We start from the raw sequence: 11,389 nt of genomic DNA, 5'->3' as shown, positions 1-11,389 counted from the left end.
TGAACCACTGCTGGGGAATGTAACTCAGTCCTGTGGGAAGAATTCACTGACAAGAGGGTAAACTGAGGCAAGGTGGAGCAACAGGCCTGCATCAGGTTAGAATCCAGTTGGCCAAAGCTTAGGCTCTGAGCTCTCCCCGGCCCTTCCCAGCATTTCCAGCTGCCTCCCAGGGGAACCTGGGGACAGAGCTTTAGGAGACATTGCCACCAAACACCTGTCAGCTAAAAGTGACAGCCTGCTGGTCCCCACTAACCATACCTCTCAGGCAGGCCCTAAGGTCCCCCGTGGAGACACCCCCCACCCTCCCAGCTTGTCTGGCCCCACAACTGCCTAAATTTTTCTCCTACTCACAAAACAGTGACACAGAGGCCAGAGACCAGTGCTCCAGTGACTGTAAGTCTCGGGGTCAGAGAGGGGCTCTATGCCTGTTGACAGGCCCCTGCAGCCAGGAAGCCCTGACGCTCAGGGCAAGCAGTGACAGGGATAAGTTGGGCCCAGGCAAACAAGTTCAAAACAGCCAGGCCCCTGTCTCCTCCTCCCCAGGTATGAACACAGGGCTCTCTGTAAGAAGGCAGGCTTCTGGGAAACCCACAGTCCCCAGGAAGTACCACCCTCAGTAAACAAGAAAAGGAGGCCAGGGTATCAACACAGCAAGGAGCAGCCTTCTGAGGACCTAGATATGGATACCCCCCATCCAGGCAACCCCAAGTTAGCTTTCCCTCCTCGGAATCTGTGGTCCCATCCTTTAGTTCACTTCTGGCCTTCCAAAGCTGGGTTTGGGTCCTGACCTTCAGAGGACAGGAGAGTGTGTCTTCCTCTAGGTAGGTGAAGTACCCCAGAGATGTTGCGGAGTCTCTGTGTTCAGATCCCATGCCAAAGAACACAAGGGCAACACAGTCCTTGGCCGCTTCACAATCCAGCTGGCAAAGAGAGTAGATACAGAAGAAACTCACAGGAACTCTCAAGAGTGGAGTGGCCAAGGTCAAGGGTGAGTGGGAGACAGTGGGAACTTCTAGAACACATTCCTAGCACACATGGAATGCCTGCCTGTTGAAGGTTGTTGGAGGGTTTTATTTTATACGTATGAGTGTTTTGCCTCCAGGTATGTGTAGACACCACAGGCCTGGTACCCGGGTGGCTCAGAAGAGAACATCACATCCTCTGAGACTGGAGTTACAGATGGTTGTGAGCCACCACGTGGGTGCTGGGAACGGGATCTTGGTCCCTAGTAAGAGCAGCCAGCACTCTTAACCGCTGAGCCATCTCTCCAGCTTATTCTTGTTTTATTTTAAGTGTGTGTCTGTGTTTGCCACATGTGTGAGTGTGCTCACAGAAGGCAGGAGAGGACATCAGATCTCCCAGAGTTCCTGTTGTGAGAAATCTCATGGGTTTGCTGGGAACTGAACTCAGGACCTCTGGAAAATCAGTTCCTAATTGCTGAGCCATCTCTCCAGACTCTGTAGTTTCTTAATTTTTGTGCAGAAAAATACTTACGGAACCACTGTCCAACTCAATGGACTTTCAGAATAAACCCATTCGTGTCACTAGCCAGAAGAGGACAAAGAATGTGAGTGGTCCAAGGAGCCCACTGTGCCTTATGCTAGACCCTAGCCCCGAAGGGGCCGTGACTATTTTTTAAAGATTTATTTATTTTTTATATACAAGTATAATATCGCTATCTTCAGACACACCGAAGAGGGCATCAGATCCCGTTACAGATGGGAATTGAACTCAGGACCTCTGGAAGAGCAATCGGTGATCTTAACCACTGAGCCATCTCTCCAGCCCCATGACCCTGGCTTCTAGCTGTTAGCCTAGGCTCACGGCTCCTGCTTTTGTGCTTTGTGGAAGCAGATTCATACACAGTGGGCTCTCATATCTTCGAAGTCAACATTTTGCCTCATTGTTATAGATATCCTACTGCAGGAACAGCTGTGTGTGGCATACTAATGGGGGTACAGGGGAAAGGGGGAGCCCTGAGGAACACACCTCAGCAAGAGGGACCAGCCCAGAGCCAGCCAAGCTGCCCCAGCCAGCCCTGGGCTGGGAGAGTCACCCAGAAAGGAAAGTGCTGAACACCAGCTTAGCTCCCAGGATGGAGAGCTATGGCCCAGGGCATTCCCAGTGCCCCATCCTGGGCCCTGTCAGTCTCCCCCCAGATCCAGCCTGCTCTTCTGGGTGCCTAGAGAAGAGGAGTCTTGAAGGTAATAGTAAACACATGCAAATGTATGCAAATGAGTCCAGGCTCCTAGAGTCTATTTGGGCAGAAGCCATCACAATGAATGGAGGACTAGACTCCACAAGTTTAAACCACCCGCCTCTGGCCCCTTCTTCCCACAAGCTCCTTTTTCCCTTCCCAAAAAAGCTTCGGTCTCCCATTGTTCTCCCTGCTTCTATGAATCCATCTTTGGCTCTCCTGGGGCAGAAAGATGGAGACACTAAAGAGGATACTGGAGACTTAGCTCCCGCCTTCCAGAAGCCCTCAGATCATCAGGGAAGGAGAAAGCACAGCCACCACTCAGGGAAGAGACAAGGCAAGCCAGCGCTGCTCTGCTCGCTGCTCGGTCTCTGCCTGTGGCTGAATCTGGGACTGCATTTCTGGCCAGCAAAGCAGGAGATGCTGAGGAGGCTGCAGTCTCAGTCCACATCTGGAGTGGCTGGGAGCTGAGCAAGTGTTGGGGGAAGAGACACAAGAGAACGGAGACAGGCAGAACAAGACAGGGCTGAAGCAAAGCAGCTGGAACCAGGGGCCAGGATCCAGCCCCAGAGCAGCTCTTACTTCTTTTGTCAGTTTCCATCCCACAGATGACAGAGTGCAGCCTCACCAAGTGCCCACCTGCCCCACTTCACCGAGGTCCCTAAGCAACACTGACACAGATTTGTCCAGGGCTCCCCTGGGACCGGCACACTGCACATGTTTTACCTCTGAGAGATTTTGTTTGGGTTTCATTTGTATTCTTCATCAAGACTGACGGTGTTCTCTGTCTGGGCTATAGTGACGATTCCCTGGGTGTGAACATTCATCAAAACTCATGAACTCGGCCTGGGGATGTAGCTCAGTTGGTAACCAACTGCCGGCCATCCCGAAGCCCTGGGTTGGCTCCCCAAGACCACCTAAACCATTGCATGAGGACACATCTGTCTTCACTGTACTTGGAAGGTGAAGGCAGAAGAATCAGAAGTTCAAGGTCATCCTTGGCTACATAGTAAGTTCAAGGCCAGCCTGCACTGTATGTATAGTATCTCAAAAAAAAAAAATCTAAATAAAAATCAAATACTTCACGAACTCTATAGTCAATAGTAAGTGCCTTTTGTTTTATGCATTTTTAGGAAGAGATGAGAGTGGACCTCTCTCGATGGTGAAAACAGGGGTTCCCTATGAGGGAAGAGCGGCTAAGGCAGAGCACAAGGTGTGGAGATGCAGCCAACAGTCATGGCTCTAACATTTGTAGCTTGAGTCCCACAGGTTGAGCAGAGCAGGGCCCAAAGATCTCCTGATTTTGAGAACAGCAACCTGATCACCACAGGCACAGGGGGTCGTACTGGGGGGTCTGGGACAATCAGCACTGCCTAGTTGAGTGTCTACAGTGTGGGCAGCCCTGGTTTCAGTCTTCAAGGAGCTAAGGTCACCCTACAGCTAAAAATGACTTTTGCAGAGCTAGAGAGATAGTTCAGCAGTTAAGAAAAGCACTGTCTGCTCTTCCAGAGGACCTAGGGTTCTATTCCCAGTACCTACTTAGCAGCTTACAACTGTCTATAACACCAGTTCCAGGGGATCTGACACACTCTTCTGGCCTCCAAGGGCACCAGTATACACGCAGGCAAAACATCCACACACATAAAAATAAATGAATAAAACAAAATGATTTTTTTAAAAGATTTATTTATTTTGTGTATATGAGTACACTGTCACTGTCTTCAGACACAACAGAAGAGGGCATCAGATCTCATTACAGATGGTTGTGAGCCACCACGTGGTTACTAGGAATTGAACTCAGGACCTCTGGAAGAGCAGAGGGTACTCTTAACCACTGAGCCATCTCTCCAGCCCACAAAATGATTTTTTTATATTTTAGATGGTTTATCTTTTAAAAGGGAATGGGGGTCTTTGCTGTAGTATCCAGGCTGGCCTCAAATTCAGGAGATCTTTCTGGTTCAGCTAAGCCTCTCAAGTCCTACCAGCTACAGGAAATTACCAATAAGCCCAGCTCTTCTGTTTGAGGGTTTTCTTTTGTTGTTGTTTTGAGAACAAGGCATTTTGTAGCCCTGAGCTAGCCCTGAACATCCTACCTCCTTGCTCCATCCCCTGAACACAGATACCACCTTGATACTCCAACACCAGATATGGTCATTCTCTTAAAACGTCAATGGAACAATATTTTCCGATTCGGGGACATTTGTTTCTGTTTTTGTTATGCTCAGGCCTTTCGCATGCTAGGTAAGTGATCCACCACCGAGCTACATCCTGAGCTCAAGATATTTTTATGACTTGGGAAAATTGTATGGAATTCAAATGTAGGTGCCCCTTAGCAAAGCCTTATTAGGCCACAGCCTCACAGTTCATCCCTTCACAGACGTCTTGTGAGGCCTATAAAGCAGGATTCACCACTCTCTGCGAGTAAGGGATCACCCAGCCTTCTCACCCAACTGCCTGGCAAAAGAAACTCAACCTTCCCTTGTCCTGAGTTCCTGTGAGTCCCACAGCACGTTCCCTAGGTTCTCAGCGTCTGAAAGGCAATAGCGCACCCTGCCGGCAGACAGAGCATCTGGTCTGATCGCCGACTCGGCCTCTGCTGCCTCCTGGTGGTCATTTCAGAAAGCGCCTCTAGGAGCTCAGTCCTTGGTGGAACATCCCCTTACGGGTCCACAGAAGCTGACACAGACAGGCCACTCTGATAGAGGCAACTCCTCAACTGAGGCTCTTTCTTCCCAGGTGAGTCAAGGTGGCAACTAAGATTAGCCACCCCACACCACTTGGCCTTCCAAGCACTTGGGAGAGCACTTGGGAGTCAGACTCTGGGTGTGAATCTTGCTTGCTATGAGACCTTGGGTTTACCACTTAACTTCTCTGAACCTCCATTCTCTCCCCTGTAGAGCAAAAGCGGAAAGGTGATGTGGAGCGATCACTTGAAATCCCAAAGCCGAGAAGGTCAAGATGGGTGGACCCCTCAGGTTCGATGGCCAGCCAGCCCACTCCACGAGTCACAGGCCAATGAGTAACCTTACTTCAAGAAAAAAGGCAGACATCACCTGAGAAAAAAACAGATGGGGCTGTCCTCTGACCTCCACACACACGGGCTGGCGCACATGTAAGCGTATGTGTGCACGCACACACACACAGTCAAGCAAGAGTTCTATGGATCTCGGTGCTGCGCACGGGAGAGAGACTGGGCCGGAAGTACTCAGCATTAGCAGATACTAGGAGAGGTTATACCGATGGACACTTTCCTGTCCAGCTCCTAGGAGTCTGTGTCCTGCATTTTAAAATATGAACCACCAAGAACTGAGAATTCAGTCTGGAAGAGTGAACTCCCCTTCCTCAGTTTTCCCATCTGATAAGTGGTTTCCACTGATCCAGGTGCAGTCAAATCCTACTCTCTGACCTGCTCAGGACGTATAAGATGACACCCGCCCGCGCCCACGCCCGTGCCCCTGCCCCTGCCCCGACCAAGGAGCTTTGCTCTTCATAATGGAAAGAAACTATCCTCATTTTCTCCTCTCCACTGCCCCACACTTCCCCTGACTCAGCTGGGGCTCAGAGCATCCTTTGCCTTCCTGCTGTGCTGCCCCACACCAACCCTCTCTCCCTCCGATCACCTGGACTCTGGCAGATGCCCTCAGCTCCCACCGCACTTCTGTCTAGTCTCTGCTCGGAGGGACAGGAGTGTTCCTCCTTCCCACCCAGCCCAGTGACCTTCACAGAGGGGACACGATGCCTTCCGGCACTTGGAGCTGAGCTCCTAGGACCTTGCTCATTCCAGGTCTGGTATGTACCCACCCCTTTACACACACACACACACACACACACACACACACACACTGTCTGCAGTATGTTAGTCCTAGATTCTGAGCAGTCTCCACATGCCCCACACCAGTGCCTGAGGAGAAGAGTCTTATGGATCTCTTGTTCATTTCAGCTCCCATACAGCCCCGCCACCCCAGGCTCCCCATGCCTTCCTGGTTGTCAACTTACCTTCCCCCTCCCATGAACTCTCTCAGAGCCCTGTCTAACCCCTGTCACCTGGATCTACAACCATGGAACGGGACATGCACCTGTTAACAGCTTTGTTCCCAGCGCAGTGCCTGACACTTGACAGGTGCTTAAACACTAAATGAGTGAAGGAATGACTACATGTAAACCCACAATCACCACCCAGAACACTGGCCATCGGTTGCAAACTGTGTCAACACCCACGGATGCTACCCACTACATCCCAGTCGAACCTGCAGAGATCCATTCAGGCTAAGACTGGAGAACCCAATGCCAGGTCCAGAGAGCACAGCACCCCCTGCTGGCCCTGAGGCATAACTGCTTCCCAACTTCAGGTAGGAGGTCACTCTATCAACGCTGGAGCAGTCAGGGCCTCAGAAGTAACAGCCACGAGATGCTGGCAGCTGCAGGGCCATCTGTCACTTGAGCAATGCCGGACAACCATCATCAAGTGGAGTGACTCCCTCCCTGCACAGGTGGGAAGCTGCCCCCAGAGGCACAAAATGCTTATCCTAGGTCACTCAACAAGAAATTTTCCTACATTTTCATTATAGTATGCACGTGTGTGCACGTGCATGTATGTGTGTGTGCGCGCATGCCTGTGCATGTGCATGTGCGCGTGTGCACACACCCTTGTAGAGATCAGAGGGTAGCTTACAGAAGTCATTTGTTCTTTTTCATCATGTTCGTCATCGGACTCGAACTCAGATCCACAAGCTTGATACCAAGCATCCTCACCTGCTGAGCAAGAATTGCTAAACTGAATTGTTTACTGATGAGGGAAAGGGAAAAGGGGGGCCTTAGATGGGAGCGGGGCCATCTGAGACTCGGGGCATCCTCCTGTCCCATGCTCAGCCACAGAATTTTAGAGAGGAAGAGAATGTGCGTGGATCTGGAATCATCATACATAATACACACACCCACACATACATACACACACCCACACATACATACACACGCCCACACATACATACATGGGAAAACCACAGGGAGTGGGAAAGACAGTACAAGCATTATTTGTGCATGTTTGTCTCATGTCCATGGTTGGCCCATTTCTGGTCGGTCCACAGACACACAGCCCCATACTTGAGGGCCCTGGGCCAGCCCTAAAGTCCCCAGCCTTAGAGGATTGTGTCACATTCCTCTGGAGCCCCAGTAATTATCAACTGAACACTAGGTTCAGGCATTAGGTGTCCAGTCTCCAAACCCAGTCTGTGCTGCCATCGTGTGGCCGCCTCTGGAAGTGCACCTGTTCTATGACTCCACTTAGACCCTGTTTTTTTTTTTTTTTTTTAATTTTACTTTATATATTTGAGTACACTGTTGCTCTCTTCAGACACACCAGAAGAGGGCATCAGATCTCATTACAGATGGTTGTGAGCTACCATGTGGTTGCTGGGAATTGAACTCAGGACCTCTGGAAGAGCAGTCAGTGCTCTTAACCACTGAACCATCTCTCCAGCCCCAACCCTGAACTTCTAAATGCCTCTTGGGTTGAACTAAACAGGTTACAGCTGGAGTTCCAGGGTGTACAGAAAGGAAGGGGCATAAGGGTGGCCTCCAAACTGAACTTGGAGTCAGGTTACCCCCCCAGAATAAAAGGCCATAGCAATTCAGGAGATACCAAATCTAGGTCACAAGGGAAAGTCACTTGAGAATTCAAGTGTGAGTCCTTGAGGTTTTGGCCCAGGACGTGTGACCTCAGTCCTTAGGTGAAGAGGAGAGCATGTGAGACAGGATATGAGATGGCAGGACACTCTACCACTGTCTCAGAGTCACAGCGTGTGAGGACGGTGATGTCATCAGCTGACTGGAGAGCCTGTGAGCAGGGAGACCAGGAACATGCCTGGGACAAAGTCTTTGAGACAACTAGAAGTAAGAAATGAATAAAATCTAAAATTGCTACCCACACATGGATACTGGGGTATTTATCTCATATCCTGTCTCACATGCTCTCCTCTTCACCTAAGGACTGAGGTCACACGTCCTGGGCCAAAACCTCAAGGACTCACACTTGAATTCTCAAGTGACTTTCCCTAAACAATGCTCTTTAAGTCACACGTGTGCCGGGCGGTGGTGGCGGTGGCGCACGCCTTTAATCCCAGCACCTGGGAGGCAGAGGCAGGTGAATTTCTGAGTTCGAGGCCAGCCTGGTCTACAGAGTGAGTTCCAGGACAGCCAGGGCTACACAGAGAAACCTGTCTCGAAAAACCAAAAAAAAAAAAAAAAGACTGGGGGTGGATGGCTCCCCAGATAAGTGCTTAGCTCTTTCAGGGAACCCCAGTTGGGTTCCCAGCACACAATTCAAAGTACTCACAATCAGCTGTGACTCCAGATCCAGGGAAGCTGACGAGCTCCGTCCTCTGCAGGCACCTCCACACATGGCACAGGTAAACTCAGACACAAACACATACACATAAATACAAGTAAATATTTTTTTTAAGTTCAAAGTCATTGTCTTAGTTAGGGTTTCTATTGCTGTGATAGAATGCTATGACCAAAGCACCTTAGGGAGGAAACTATTTGACATTACTCGTCCATGTCATAGTTCATCATCAAAGGAAGTCAGGACAGAAACTCAAACTGAGCAGGAACCTAGAGGCAGGAGCTGATGCAGAGGCCATGGAGGGGTGCTGCTTACTGGTTTGCTCTCCCTGGCTTGCTCAGCCTGCTTTCTTATAGAACCCGGGACCACTGGGCAGTGGTGGCACGCTCCTTTAATCCCAGCACTTGGGAAGCAGAGGCAGGTAGATCTCTGAGTTTGAGACAGCCAGGACTACAGAGAGAAATCCTGTCTCAAAAAAAAAAAAAAAAAAAAAAAAAAAAAAAATGAAGCTGTGGCCCAAGAGCCTGGATTCAACCCCCAGTACCTATATGGTGGTTTACAACCACCTGTAATTCCCAGGGCTCTGGTGCCCTCTTGTGGCCTCTGGGGGTATTGTATGTGTGTGCTGCTCAGACATACATACATACAAATAAAACACCTGTACACATAAAATAATAAAATAAAATAATAATAAAAAAAAAATAAGAACTGAGAACCATCATCCCAGGAAGGGAAGCCACAATGGTCTGGGCCTTCCCTCATCAAACACTAGATAAGAAAATGGCTTACAGTCTCACCTACAGCCCGATCTTATGAAGGCATTTTCTTAATTGAGGTTCCCTTCTCTCGGATGACTTTAGTTTCTATCAAGTTGACATAAAACTACCCAGCACAACCAACCTCAGCTACATAGAAAGGTGGAGGCCGGAGGCTGGAGAGATGGCTCTGCAGCTAGAGGCTAGGCTCGCAGCGAACAGACAAAGAAAGATCTAAGCCTACCTGAACATCAGTAACACCGTGGGAGACGCCAGAGACGGGGCAGGGGAGTGAGCACGTTGGTCAGCAGCCTAAATAAATAAGGAAATTGTGTTTGTAAGGAGAGGGAAAGGATGGGGAGACAGAGAAGGGGGTGTGGATTGACAGGGGGAGGTTTGAAAAGCAGTTAAAATTGGATGATCAGACCATGCCCGGTGGCACACAACTTTGATGCCTGAACTTGGGAGGCAGAGGCAGGTAGAACTCTCTAAGTTCTAGGCCATCCTGGTCCTATATAGTGGGCACAGTCTCATAGATAGATAGATAGATAGATAGATAGATAGATAGATAGATAGATAGACAGACAGATAGATGATTGATAGATGATATATAGGAAAGGCCTCAGTGAAAAGGTAACTTTAACTTTTTAGCCGGGCAGTGGTGGCGCACACCTTTTAATCCCAGCACTTGGGAGGCAGAGGCAGGCGGATTTCTGAGTTTGAGGCCAGCCTGGTCTACAGAGTGAGTTCCAGGACAGCCAGGGCTACACAGAGAAACCCTGTCTCGAAAAACCAAAAAAAAAAAAAAAAGAAAGAAAAGAAAAAGAAAAGGTAACTTTAAGGAAAAACCTCAAGGTTTGAGAAAGAACCAAATATCTGTTCCATCCCAGGGTGAGGATGTTGCAGGAATGTTCTGGTGCCCAGGGTATAGGGGCAGAAGATGGAAATAAGCAGAGCCCAGAGCTGATGGACTACATCAAGAAAAGATATAACGGCTGGAGAGATAGATGGCTCTGCAGTTGGGAGCACTAGCTGCTCTTCCGGAGGATCAGGCTGCAGTTCCCAGAGCCCACATGGCAACTCATGGCTGTCTGTGGCTCCAGTTCCAGGGGATCCAACACCCTCACACACACACAAGCGTGCAGACGGAACACCAATGTCCAATAAATAAATAAATAAACTTTAAAAGAAAAGACAAAGACTGAATCCACAGGTATCCCACAGAACACGGTGAGGACTTTGGTTGTTATGGGAGAGTCAGATGCTGGAGAGCAGGGCTGGGAGCAGAGGAACACAGGAGACTGGAAAACTCTCCTGTAACCCCAGTGAGAGCCAGAAAACAGCCAGCCCAGAGCATTGTACAAGGGGAGTCCAGGGTATTCTTAACCCACTGGATTTGGGGTGGGAAGTGAGGGTCGAGGGTAGTGGTTCTCCACCTGTGGGTCTCCGACCCTTTGGGAATCAAATTCATAGGGGTCGCATATCAGATATCCTAGATATCAGATATTTAAAACATTACAATTCTTTTGGAGTGTGTGGTTTTGGGTTTTGTTTTGTTTTGGTTTTGGTTTTGGTTTTTTTTTTTTTTTTTTTTTTTTTTTTATACAGGGTTTCTCTGTGTAGCCTGGGCTGTCGTAGAACTCACTCTGTAGACCAGGCTGGCCTCGAACTTAGATATCTACCTGCCTCTGCCTCCCAAGTGCTGGGATTAAAGGCTTAAAGGCATGTGCCACCACTGCCCGGCTTTTTTTTTTTTTTTTTTTTTTTTTTTTTTTTTTTTGTGTTTTTTTTTTTTTCGAGACAGGGTTTCTCTGTGTAGCCCTGGCTGTCCTGCAACTCACTCTGTAGACCAGGCTGGCCTCGAACTCAGAAATCTGCCTGCCTCTGCCTCCCAAGTGCTGGGACTAAAGGCGTGCGCCACCACCGCCCGGCAACATTACAATTCTTAACTGTAGCAAAATTACAGTTATAAAGTAGCAACAAAATAATTTTATGGTCTTAACTGTAGCAAAATTACAGTTATAAAGTAGCAACAAAATAATTTTATGGTTGGGTGGTCAAGGCAACATGAAGAACTGCACTAAAGGTTGAGAACCT

The sequence above is a fragment of the Arvicanthis niloticus genome, chromosome 6, assembly GCF_011762505.2.
Source record: "Arvicanthis niloticus isolate mArvNil1 chromosome 6, mArvNil1.pat.X, whole genome shotgun sequence".
NCBI lineage: Eukaryota > Metazoa > Chordata > Mammalia > Rodentia > Muridae > Arvicanthis > Arvicanthis niloticus.
This window is presented reverse-complemented; position numbering follows the sequence as displayed.